General features: G+C 36.2%; 2 long non-coding RNA genes across 2 annotated transcripts in view; one reads left to right on the top strand and one right to left on the bottom strand.

Moving 5' to 3' along the window:
- The window catches only part of LOC309481163, a 16,355-nt gene extending 6,135 nt beyond the window's left edge, over nucleotides 1-10,220 (top strand). Inside the window, exons 2-4 of the long non-coding RNA XR_014199920.1 lie at nucleotides 1,371-1,447; nucleotides 4,639-4,700; nucleotides 10,082-10,220. This is a non-coding gene — a long non-coding RNA (uncharacterized lncRNA). The remainder of the gene's footprint in view (nucleotides 1-1,370; nucleotides 1,448-4,638; nucleotides 4,701-10,081) is intronic.
- LOC309481170 overlaps nucleotides 10,197-12,500 on the bottom strand; it is a 4,946-nt gene continuing 2,642 nt past the window's right edge. Inside the window, exon 2 of the long non-coding RNA XR_014199928.1 lies at nucleotides 10,197-10,823. This is a non-coding gene — a long non-coding RNA (uncharacterized lncRNA). The remainder of the gene's footprint in view (nucleotides 10,824-12,500) is intronic.

Below are 12,500 nucleotides of genomic sequence, written 5' to 3'. Positions count from 1 at the left end.
ACACTCTGGGGACATCAGATACTTATTGTACATCTTATGAAAAGGGCATTATACCTCGCCTTTAACTTTTATTTGCATTGTGACATTATTATTTAATTATCTTTTGTTTCGGGTGAGATGTAGACTGGGCATGTTTTTTGTTCAACGCATGAAAGCTAAAAATCCATGAAAATATTTATAAATGTAAAATTTTTGACTAATGTCTGTAATCAAATCCTGCCAATACAGCAGTTTCCCGAGAACGGCGTTAAAGAGGGTCTTCAGCAAACAGACGTACGGTCGACTGCAGGGTTAATCTACGTCTGGAGTTACACAAGAGTCCCTGCAAACACACACACACACACACACACACTAAACAACTGACAGGACAAAGTCTGATGCCTCGGAGTTGCTTGAGACACAAATAGCCCAGTGTGGTCAAACATTGACTCGTCTTTGAGTCGGGAAACCTCACCGCTAGAGAGAAAAACCCTCCTGTCTTTACAAACCTCATTTATTAATAGAGTCCTGTTGCATCATAACGCTTTAAAGTCCCCCTGCAGTCAATCATTTTATCTCTTAAAACTCATCTTTGATCACCAAAATGACATATTTAAATGGTTTTTCTTTGAAAAAAAAAAAATCTTCATGGCTTAAAATAGCTTGAAAGTAACCGTCTGAAAACCCTGCGGTCAATAAAGGAGGATTTTATGTCTCCCTCTTGTTCTATATTCACTTACGCACGTGAAAAAAACATTAAAGAGCCGAATCGCCAGGACTGAGGAATCAGTCGCTTCTGCCAGAGCTAAACTTAGAAAATGACAGGACTTCGTGCCAAACACTGCCCTAAAAGGTCCAAACACAGACACACTTATCTGAAGGTGTGGTGTAAATCCAGCTTTTAATGTTGTTTATGTGTCTATGTGGTGTTTTTAATACGCTTTAAGACAAACCATGTATAAATTCATAAGTCGACAGCATTGCTGAGTATTTTCTCCTTAAAACTGCAGTGAACCAAAGACAGTGTCAAAAACACGCTTTGAAATCTCTGGTGTTTCTGACGTCACAAACTACCTTGTAACCAATCAGATCAACATGTGATCGTCAACCAGTGGATCTCTGAGCTGAGTGAGTGAGTGAGTGGAGGCGGGGCTCATTTGCATATTCATAGAAGCGCGCATACTAAATGAGGCAAGTGTGTCGAGTTACATTCAAGATATTTTAAGGACATTTTTTTAAATACGTAATTTTGGTGATTAAAGAAGAGTTTTAAGGGATAATATGATTGACTACAGGGGGACTTTAAAATATTTTTTTACAGCTTTATAAAGCATTTAGTCTTAATTCATCTCATATATCATGCATTTCTCTTCTTCTTCCTCCATCTTTAGACTCATAATCAGCTAGAATGAAGCAAATTTTCTAGGAATCCTCCAGAATTTGACGTCTGAATACAGTCTTTGATCAGGTAAGTGTGATAACTCGATGGGATTCACTTAAAAGTTAAAAGTGTGATTTTACAGAGCTTTATTTATATTTTTTTAACACTTTTCAACTCCTCGTGTCTCATTGTCTGTGAATGATCTCTGAGTGTCATGCGTTATTTTCTTTCACGTTCTTTCTTCAAGCATGTATATTATATTGTTTATAATATTTACAAAAGATTGCATGAATAATTAACTCTGGTCGCTCTGGAGTTTTAAATGTTCACTTGAGGTAGGGGTTCAGCGAATCACATTTGATCGTGATGCGTACGGACCCCCCCAATTTACACATTCAAACAATTTTAAACGCAGAAGAAGAGGCGAAAACCGGGACTCGCGTGTTATCTGTGGAGAGAGAGAGAGTGAGAGTGATTCCTCTTTGGCGTTTCCTTGCCCTTTGAACGGACACATAAACACAACATTATGTCTAAACACCGTCTCGGCAAGTATTCTCTCGGTTCTGTCAGAAGTGAACAGTTGAGAAAGAAACCGGATGTGTGTCAGTGCATTCGCTCTTAAAGGGACAGCAGCCTAATATTCTTGCTGTTTCCTGTGTCATTAATGTCAATAAAACAACAAAATACAGCGTTAACAAAGATAAAACTATTTAATTAGTACAGTGAACAAATAGTGTTATTTTACATTTAGGCTTAATTATTCATTTCTGTACCTGAATACTACTGTTAGACTTAGTAAATGTGTTATTTAGTATTCATCTCAGCTTGTGTAATTTGTGTATTTGTTCTTATTTGATTACTGACTGTTCACTTTTAATAATGTGTGAACTTTATCAGTTAGGCTAGTAGTTTTTGATGTAGGGTAGTATCGAAGAACTTAAAGTGAGCTTTAACTTTTTTTTTACTAAGTTACACCCCCCCCCCCCCCCCCATCCCATATATATATTTGTTTTGCTGATCCGAAAAATGATCCGATCTGATCCGATCCGTGGCTCAAAAACCGTATGATCCGAACCGTGAATGTTGTGATCCGTTCCACCACTAACTTGAGCCTTTTAGATGCACTAACTTGGTTAGATGATGATCATATAAAGCGCATGAATACCGGATGCTTCGACCCCCCGCCTCGATGTCCACGGATCCTCTTGATTATTAATGAAGATGGCCGGTCAGGCATTGCTGATATTGACCTGTTTATGAGAGAAGAAGAGCGAGGACGGTACATCGAGAACATTTAAAGATAACAGTGTTCTGCAGGACATCACGCCAGACATAAAAACACTCGCACCACGTACACGTAAACACAATTAGCATAAATGCACAGAAATAAACACAACTACATGTTCTGATGAGGAAGATGTGAGCGCTTGACTCAGTTGTGTCTTCTTTATCTATTAAGGATTTTTTAGGAGAATTATCTGTGTCTGCAATACATAGGCCCTATCTGAAATTATGCGTTCCATTACACTGCAAAAAAAAATGATTAGCGTACAAGAAAATACTATTGTTTTTCTACTTCAAAATTTCACGTTTCATTCAATATAGGGGTTTGACACTTGAAATAGTTAACAAGTGCCTCATAAAAAAATTGAAATAAATCACGGGTAAATCACGTTTTACACAGCTCATTATTTACCCAGGATTAACAGTTAATCCTGTGTAGGGGAGCGCGGGGCACTACCTAACGCGGGGCTAGTTGTCACACACTTGTTTTAAATACTTCCACACATGCTAGCAGGACGAAACTTGGTGTATTTACTAGTTGCCATATCAACACTATATAGAGAAAAAATTGCGCCAATGTTTTTATTTTTTTTGGAAGATATCCATAGACATTTATTAAACCAAAAGTAAATTTCTTACTTAAGTTCATTTTTCATCTTTATTTTTTGTGTTTATTTAAAATTAGACAAATTTGATATTATGTTAATCTCCAATATGTTATTTAACAGTTGAGATAGTTCTTTAATGGTTCGCTAACTAGCAGAAGACACCCGCCGGGTTTAAATCCCAGTTGTGCAGGCGGGGGCATGTTGTCACACTGCGTTACAATGTGCCCCTATTAGAAATATGCTATTATATTCTATACTTTTATTAATTCTTTTGAGAAAACATGAGAAAAAGGTGAATAAAGACTGAGAGTCAATGTTCAGTTGTTTTGAACTATGTTGTATAGCTGTGTTTTCATGTGTTCGTAGTTAAAACTAAAAAATTTGTTTATATTTAATAATTTAAAAATGCCATTATTTTATATGAAAAAGTAAATAATTGTATTTTATTTAGAACATATTTTAGTTTGTTTTGTATATATTTTTTATTAGATCAGATAACATTTTAAGCTGTCATATGTTATGTTACAATGTGCCCCACACATGTTACAATGTACCCCACCTATGGGGCATGTTGTCACATTTCACTTCCATTCTTTCGGGGTATATCAAGAAAAAAGTATATACTGTATTAATAAAACAAAACCACATAATTGTACTAGACATGTGGGAAATTAATGTGGGAAAAAATAAATACTCTGAACCATAAGCAGATTTACACAAACTGAGAAAGTCAAAAAGCGTTAGGTTGTGCCCCGCTCTCCCCTATTGACGTTGTCCTGGGTTAATGCGGCCTTCACGTGCTATAAGAACTACCGGAAATACAAGTTTTCAGTTACAAATTGGACATGAACGCCCACTCAAGTCCATCCATCCATCCATCTTCTACCGCTTATCCGGGGCCGGGTCGTGGCCACTCAAGTCCTGTTTACCAATGGAAAAGTCTGGGATAATTTTGATACCCGCGTTCACAGCTGATATCGCCTTGTCTTATTTTTTTATATATATGAATAGCGTTTTGATTGTACACAGCGAAAATCATCAGCAGGCTGACTATCAGTGGTTGTCAATGAATGGGATGCTAAATATTATTTGGGCTTTAATAAGATTTTAAAAATAGGCAATAATAAACCTAGTGGTGTCCTCCGTGGTTCCCGTTCATTCCGACAACAAAACACCGGAATGCGATGAGCTCGTGAGTGATCGTCACTTCAGAAGTGGGAGGAGGAAATTTCCGATAGCACGTGATAACACGTTAGTCTTTATTTGCATATTAGCGTGTTAGTGTCACTGATTGGACGAGCGCAGCGCGCGATCTGTTTAAAAGCTGCAGCGCACGTTCTCGTATATTAATGTACTTTATAATATGCAACCCGCCATTTTAAACAGAAACAGAAAGAAGAAGAAGTCCTCATCGCCACGTTTATAAATGGATTTCTTCGACTATAAAGGTAAGAACGAAACGATCTCTTCTTCTCTTCTGTGTACATGTTTCCATCAGCGTTTGATATTTTTCTCATCAAATGTTTAAACGACATTTAAAGGGATAGTTCACCCAAAAATGAAAATTCTGTCAGTAATTACTCTCCCTCATGTTGTTCCAACCCCGTAAGACTTTTGTTCATCAAATTAAGATATTTTTGCTGAGATCTGAGAGCTGTCTCACTCCTCCATAGGCTGGTAATCGATATCTGCCATCCCAGAAAAGTTAGTAAAGACAATGTTTAAAATAGTCCAAGTGACTACAGTGGCTCAACCTTAATAGGCCGCTGTCAGTAGCCTAAAAGAGGCCTAGAAATAGGGTTTCGTTCCGACAAACGGGGCACTAATTTTTCTTTTGCTCAATATGTTCAACGTTATTGTTCAAGAGAGAGAGAGAGAGAGAGAGACCGCTGTCGGTAGCCTAAAAGAGGCCTAGGGTTTCGTCCCACCAAGTGGGGCACTACCTACCTTTTTAACATCAGAAATATATAGAGATTCCTTAGGAAAAAGTTCTCCACACACAACCTTGCAGTTTTTGATAAAAATGATGCTAAAGGTGCCCATTTAAAAAAAAAAAAGGAAAACATAGGGAATTTTGCACTTTCAAACCTGTTTATCATATAAACCCCAAAATGCCGAATTACCACTTGAAGTACAAAATAAACCAGTTTGAAATGTGTGATACCTGAAGTTGCTATCTAGGGACAGTAAACATGATAAGATTATCAAGAAAACTTCTACTGTAGCATTAACATCCCAATTACTTCTCATGTTCCAATTCAAAGGTAATATTTGAGGTAAAATCTGAATAACAAATAGAATTAAGTCAAAATATAATAACAGAGCTGCCAACTCTCACGCATTCACCGTGAGACTCACGCGATTCACACTTTTCACACGCTCTCACGCCACACACCCATTTTCTCACGCACAGAAAAATCGCGAAGCAAAGAGGACACAGAGACCGACAGACTGGACAGAGCAGGTTACTTATGATATGAAAAAAATCTCAGCTGTCAATTTTATTACGAAATTCAAACAATAAATACCGTTTTGGTGTTTGTAATTGATCCCTAGCGGCACGTGACCCGATCATCTCTACTAGCTAATAGTAAATAAACACGAATGAACAATATTGAAAGAAACAGTACAGCTTACCGAAATGTATATTCTTCATACATAATATCGATCAATCAATCAATCAATCAAACAAAGGGGTCAATAAAACAGTTATGATGAACAATTATGTCACATAACATTTACCTCAGGAAAGCCATTTAATGACCATAATATAGGCACGTTAGTTGGCTAGAAAAAGTATTTTGCTAAATATGTGTACTATATTACATATTTATTATATTTGTACTTATATCAGTAAATAAAGTTGTTATTATAATAAAAAACACATTATATTTAATCTGAGTTATTTTTTACCTTAAATAATACTACCAGCTGATAGGGCTGTCTGTATGTAGCCTATGTATTTAATTATTTTTTTTTGAGAAAAATTAACGCCTATCTTGTGTACCTAATATTTATTCAAATGAGTCAATATTAAATCAAATCACAAGAATTGAATTGAAATCGTAAAATTTGTTTCAAGAAATTTGTAAAAACTAAAAAAAAAACCCTAGCTTACCAGAAACTGTACCATATAAACATTGTAACATGTCACTAAACCTAATACAATTCAGTTTAGTTACTAAAATGTTTTGACAATCACAATACACTTATTGTGATGCAAGTTTTTTTTTTGCACCCCCCCCCCCCAATCTCACTCCAAGTTAAACTCAAAAGTATGTAAAAAAAAAAACACTTTTAAAAATAACACATTTAATGGTGAATTGTTCATTTGCATACACGAGCAGTAACTGCACTACATCTACATATTCACAGGAATGATTATTGTAAACAAGATTTAATTTTGATTTATTTATTTACCTACCCACCTCTCTCTCTCTCTCTCTCTCTCTCTCTCTCACTCTCTCTCTCTCTCTCTCTCTCTCTCTCTCACACTCTCTCTCTCTCTCTCTCTCTCTCACACACACACACACACACACACACACACACACACGCACACACGCACACACACACACACACACTAACCCGACCCCTAAACCTACCCATCACACACATACACACAAGTCAAGCGTCTATAAAACGCCGATAGCAGGCCGGGTGAAACCCGTAGTTGTTGGGACATCAGAGACCGGTTTGTCCAGGAGGGCTTGATCGCCGCTATCAGATGAAGATGCGCTGCTTACGTCCTCCTCCATGTTTACATGTGCGTAGTGATATTGGCTTGATTTCGGCTGTGACCTACTTACATTTTCGATGCTGATTGGTTGAAAATCTAGCTCAACCGTTTTACATGTCTCAATACGCAGTCAATATAGTGCGCCAATAAATTACAATTTCTCATTAACTGCAGGATAATGCGTGGAGAACTTTTTGCTTGGATACCTTTTATTAACGTTGAACATATTGAGCAAAAGAAAAATTAGTGCCCCGTTTGTCGGAACGAAACTGAACGATACAGCTCACGTACAGCCAGGGCCGCGGGAAGTGGGGGTGCTGGGGGTGCTGCAGCACCCCCTGTTTTCACAGAATTGTAAATGCAACGCATATGTTTGTTCATTAAAATGTATACATTTTTAGCATTTAGTCATTTATTTGTAATAAACACTTTAAGTGGGCTATTTAAATTTTTTTATTTATATGTTAAATTATCTTTTTAAAACATAAGCGCAGAGTGTTACGTAATATTGTGTGTGTGTGTGTGTGTGTGTGTGTCGAAAAGATTTGTCCGCAGCTGCTCAAAAAAAAAAAAAAAAAACCCGTCAAAAACCCCACTGTCAGTGTTTTGTAAGGAACAGGCAAATATGTAAAATATAGCAGGAGACATTTTAATTGTTTACTAATAAAACAGTTATTTTTTATGTCAGTGTCGGCTAGACAGATGAAGTTGACGACTCGCGATCTTCGCAGCGCCAGAGAGAAATGCACATTTCATACGAATTACATAAGCAGCGCAGTCTGTTTTCTTTCGTTTTGAATTGTTCTGCTTAAAAGTAGACATTTCAAGCTATCTTTATGTCTCAGGTCTGTGAGGCAATAGGCTACCTTATAGGCCTACGCTGAGTTTCATTATGAGACGAGCTCCAGGTTCGCCAGCGCCTCCGTATCCTGATTATTTATTTTCTAATAGCCTATATTTAGGCTACTTCTTATTAAATCCAGACAATTTGTTGATGAAACATCGATTAAAATTAAGATACAATTAATACAAAACGAAATTTTGAGATATAAATTTAAAGACAGGCTTTGTGCTTTCAGTTTGAGGTCTCTGTGAAAGTTTTAAAACATTATTTTAGTGCCGCTTTAGAGCGCTCACGTCCGTAACGGAGAACTGTCTGTAACATTTATTTATTTATTTTTTTGTGAAATACATTTTTAAAAAAATGCGACTTAGTCCAGTGCGACTTAGGCTATAGATGTTGTTTTTTTCTTCCCCATGGCGCATTTTGTGACTGATATGCGACTCCGGAGCAATAAAATAAAAGGGACTCCGGAATAAAAGCAGAATCAATAAAGTCAAAAATGTAATGTGCAGGCAGGTGGTTTGAGTGTGTGCGCGTTTTTTGAGGAGTTTTATAGTCTTGATATTGTTTCTTATTCAAAAGTGGTGACGCCCCTATCCCCCCCCCCCCCCCCCCCCCCCCCCCCCAAAAAAAATCAGCACCCCCAACCTAAAACCTCTTCCCGCAGCCCTGCGTACAGCGGCCTATAAGTTTATCAAGCGATGAGAATACTTTTTGTGCACAAAAAAAAAAAAAGACTTTATTTAACTATTCATTTCTCACTATTGGCCGCCGCTGGTCATGTGTGTGATGCTGGCCAATAGTGAGCCTACGTTCTGAGGAAAATGAATAGTTGAATAAAGTCATTATTTTAGTTTTTTGTGCACAAAAAATATTCTCATCGCTTGATGTAGTCACTTGAACTATTTTAACGATGTCTTTACTAACTTTTCTGGGATGGCAGATATCTATTACCTAGAAGCCTATGGAGGAGTGAGACAGCTCTCAGATCTCAGCAAAAATATCTTAATTTGGGTTCTGAAGATGAACGAAAGTCTGACGGGGTTGGAACAACATGAGGGAGAGTAATTACTGACAGAATATTCATTTTTGGGTGAACTATCCCTTTAACACACGGTGTTTTCGTGAATGTCTAAAGAAAGCATGTGAGTATGAGGCACGTGATTGGTTGTCGGTTGTTAAGTTCTCACGGAACCGGTTTTTACAAATTATTATTTATTTTTTTCCCTAAAACGTGCAGATGTAAAATGTTAAAACAAAAAGTCCAAGATAAAATGGTGGATGAAAACATCTTTGTTTCTGTTCATTTGTCCAGCGATTTTTATTTGTTTTAAGCGAAACCGTTTTTTTTTCTCCCTCTGAGTTTTTGTTTTTAATCAATTTTAATTTGTTCGACTGTTTTTTTGTCAAAAAAATGTATTACTTCACATAAACTTTGAATTCAAGGCTTCTCTTGAACACTTCTATAATTTTAATGCTCCTCGTTATTTTAGTATCTTTACTATTATCGGTTTAAGGGTTGTTTTAATACTTCAACCAAAAATTTGTCTTAATTAAGAATTCATAATGTTTTTGAAAGAGTCTCTTCTGCTCACCAAGACTACATTTATTAGATCAAAATACAGTAAAAATAGTGAAATATTATTACAATTTTAAACAACTCTTTTCTATATGAATATATTTTAAAATGTAATTTATTCCTGTGATCAAATCATTTATAATGTTACATAAGATTTTTTTTTTATATATATATATTTTTTTTAAACTTTTATATTTTATAAGTTAAGATTATATATATTTGAAGTGGATCAAAACCTTTCATCAAAGTTATACATACATTTTGATCAATAACTGTTCTCGTCTTAGGACAACTTTAAGTCTTTTTGATCCACTTCAAATGTTGACTACTGTGTGTGTGTGTGTGTGTGTGTGTGTGTGTGTGTGTGTGTGTGTGTGTGTGTGTGTTTGTGTATATATATATATATATATATATTATTTTCAAGGTTTTTTCATTGTTTTAGATTTAGTTAACGGTAAAAAAAAAACGTACTCCAGTCTTTGTGCTTTAAAATCCACGTATAACTCAACGTGTCAGTTGCTGATCTGTTGTCATCATATGTCTGAGTGACTACACATTATTTCTCTGTATAATAACCCTGTTCTGAAACCTTGAGCAGATCCCAGTGAAAGCTCTCCTCTTCTGGTTCTCCTGACTCACACACACACACACTGTGTGTTTGTTTTTCCAGCAGAAACGTTGCAGTCGCACACAGATCTCCTCCTGTGAAGCCAGACTCTCCTTCACTCATCGTGTTTGAAGAAAGAGCTGATCTAAAAACACTGAGAGGACAAGCAAACGCTGAGAGCTCTTAAACACGCCTTTACTTCCAGCAAACAGCATGTACAAGTGTAACATTAATATTACATCAGAAGAACACGACACATGCTTAACAACACAATAGATATTACATAAGAAGAAAGAAAAGGGACACAAAAAGGGTACGTATCTATATATCGTTAAATACACATAAATAGATACTTTTCATATGTAAATGTTAAATGAGGAGCATATTGCAGTTGTTTTAATTGCTTTGTTGTTGTTAGATTTTGACATCTCATCTATGCACATTTTAATCTCGAAAAATTGTGAATATGAAATTGACATAAAAATAAAGCATCCTTTGAGCAATGGCCTAATTATCACATGTTTATAGGATAAAAGTATTTAAAAGATTATGAGCAATGAATATCTTTCCAGAAACACTGTGTATATCTTGGCAGGACCAAAACACATGAGAAATGTGTTCAGTAGAACTTCCACAGAAAAAGAGCATTTAGTTTCAATATCCCGTTTGAGTTCTCTGAAATATGCCTGTATGTGTACAAACGTGCCTCGCTTTCCCACCGATCGGACTTGACCTTTGACCCGGGAAATACTCCAGCCCTTCCCCCCTAAATCCTGATCCGCAGACACAAAGCTGACAAGATGGCCTAGATACACACACACACAGACACACACACACACACACCGAGGGGAAACGTGGAGAAAACATTACAGAAGCTCGCTCGTCCATGCAAACTAATGCAATTATGTCGAATCATACGTACACTTTCATAAATGAGCATTTATAGAGTCAGAAAACAGACAGACAGATGAATATGACTTTAGTTTTATGGTTTGACGTCGATGTGATGATGAGGAAACCACTGAATTGTTCAGTTTTGGATGAACTATCACTTTAAAGGGCGCAAGGCTTTTTGGGATGTTTGAACAATAGTATTTAAAGCACCCGTCAAAAGTTTGGGATAATTCAGGATATTTCGTTTTTGAAAGAAACCTCTTATTCTCACCAAGGCTGTGTTTACTTGATCAAAAATACAGTACAATTATGAAATATTATTCCAATGTAAATCATCTGTTTTCTATGTGAATATAAAGTGTAATTTATTCCTGTGATCAAAGCTGAATTTTCAGCATCATTACTCCAGTCTTCAGTGTCACATGATCCTTCACAAATCATTCTAATATGATGATTTGATGCTCCAGACACATTTATGATTATTATCAGTGTTGAAACTTGTGGAAACTGATACACTTTATTTTTCAGGATTCTTTGATGTTCAAAAGAACCGCATTTATTTGAAATATAATCTTTTGTAACAATATAAATCTGTCTTTACTGTCACTTTGATCGATTTAATGTTGCCTTGATGAATAGAAGCAGAGCTGCTAACTCTCACGCGTCACGCCACGCATCCATCTTCTCCCGCACAGGAAGATCGCGAAGCAAAGAGGACACGGACACCGACAGACTCGACAGAGCAGGTTACTTATGATATAAAGAAAATATCAGCTTTCAGATTCTGACCATTTTTATTTTTACGAAATTCAAACAATAAATACCGTTTTGGCGCGTTTTGACGTGCCGTCAAATGACCGATCATCTCTACTAGCTGTAACGCGAAGCGGAGGGATCTTGAATCGTTGTGTTCGCTATAACAACCGCCTCGTTCTACATTATCCCGCTTATTACATGGCTATCTACCAAATAAATCAATAATTCGACTCAAATATTGATTTAAAAAAGGAGTTTATTGATTTTAAAACGATTGTATTGCTTCCGCTAAAGAAAATAGTCCGTTCCGTGTCTACGGTTAGAATCCTGCGTCCATAGCAACGCTCTGTTTATCATGGCAACGACTTCGCAGCGGTTATCAAGAAATAACACACCGCATTCTACATTAGAATTCAACCAAGCCATGTAATAATAGTAAATAAACACGAATGAACAATGTTGAAAGAAACAGTACTTATCGAAATGTATATTCCTCATACATAATATCGATCAATCAGTGTTTTTCAACCGCGGAAAGAGGTCAATAAAACATCTGGAGAACAATTATGTCGCACAACATTTACCTCAGGAAAGCCATTTAATCACCATAATAGGCTAGCATGCTAGTTTGCTAGAAAAAAAAGAGCTAAATGTGTACTATATATTACATATTTATTATATTTTGTACTTGGATCATTAAAGTTGTTATTATAATAAAAAACGCATTATATTTATTTTTAACCTTAAATAATAACCCTAAAACCCTAATATTGATCCAAATGAGTCAATATTAAATCAAATCACATTAAATTGAATTGAAATCGTGAAATGT

The sequence above is a fragment of the Leuciscus leuciscus genome (assembly GCF_965113295.1).
Source record: "Leuciscus leuciscus genome assembly, chromosome: 18".
NCBI classification, from domain to species: domain Eukaryota; kingdom Metazoa; phylum Chordata; class Actinopteri; order Cypriniformes; family Leuciscidae; genus Leuciscus; species Leuciscus leuciscus.
This window is presented reverse-complemented; position numbering and strand designations above follow the sequence as displayed.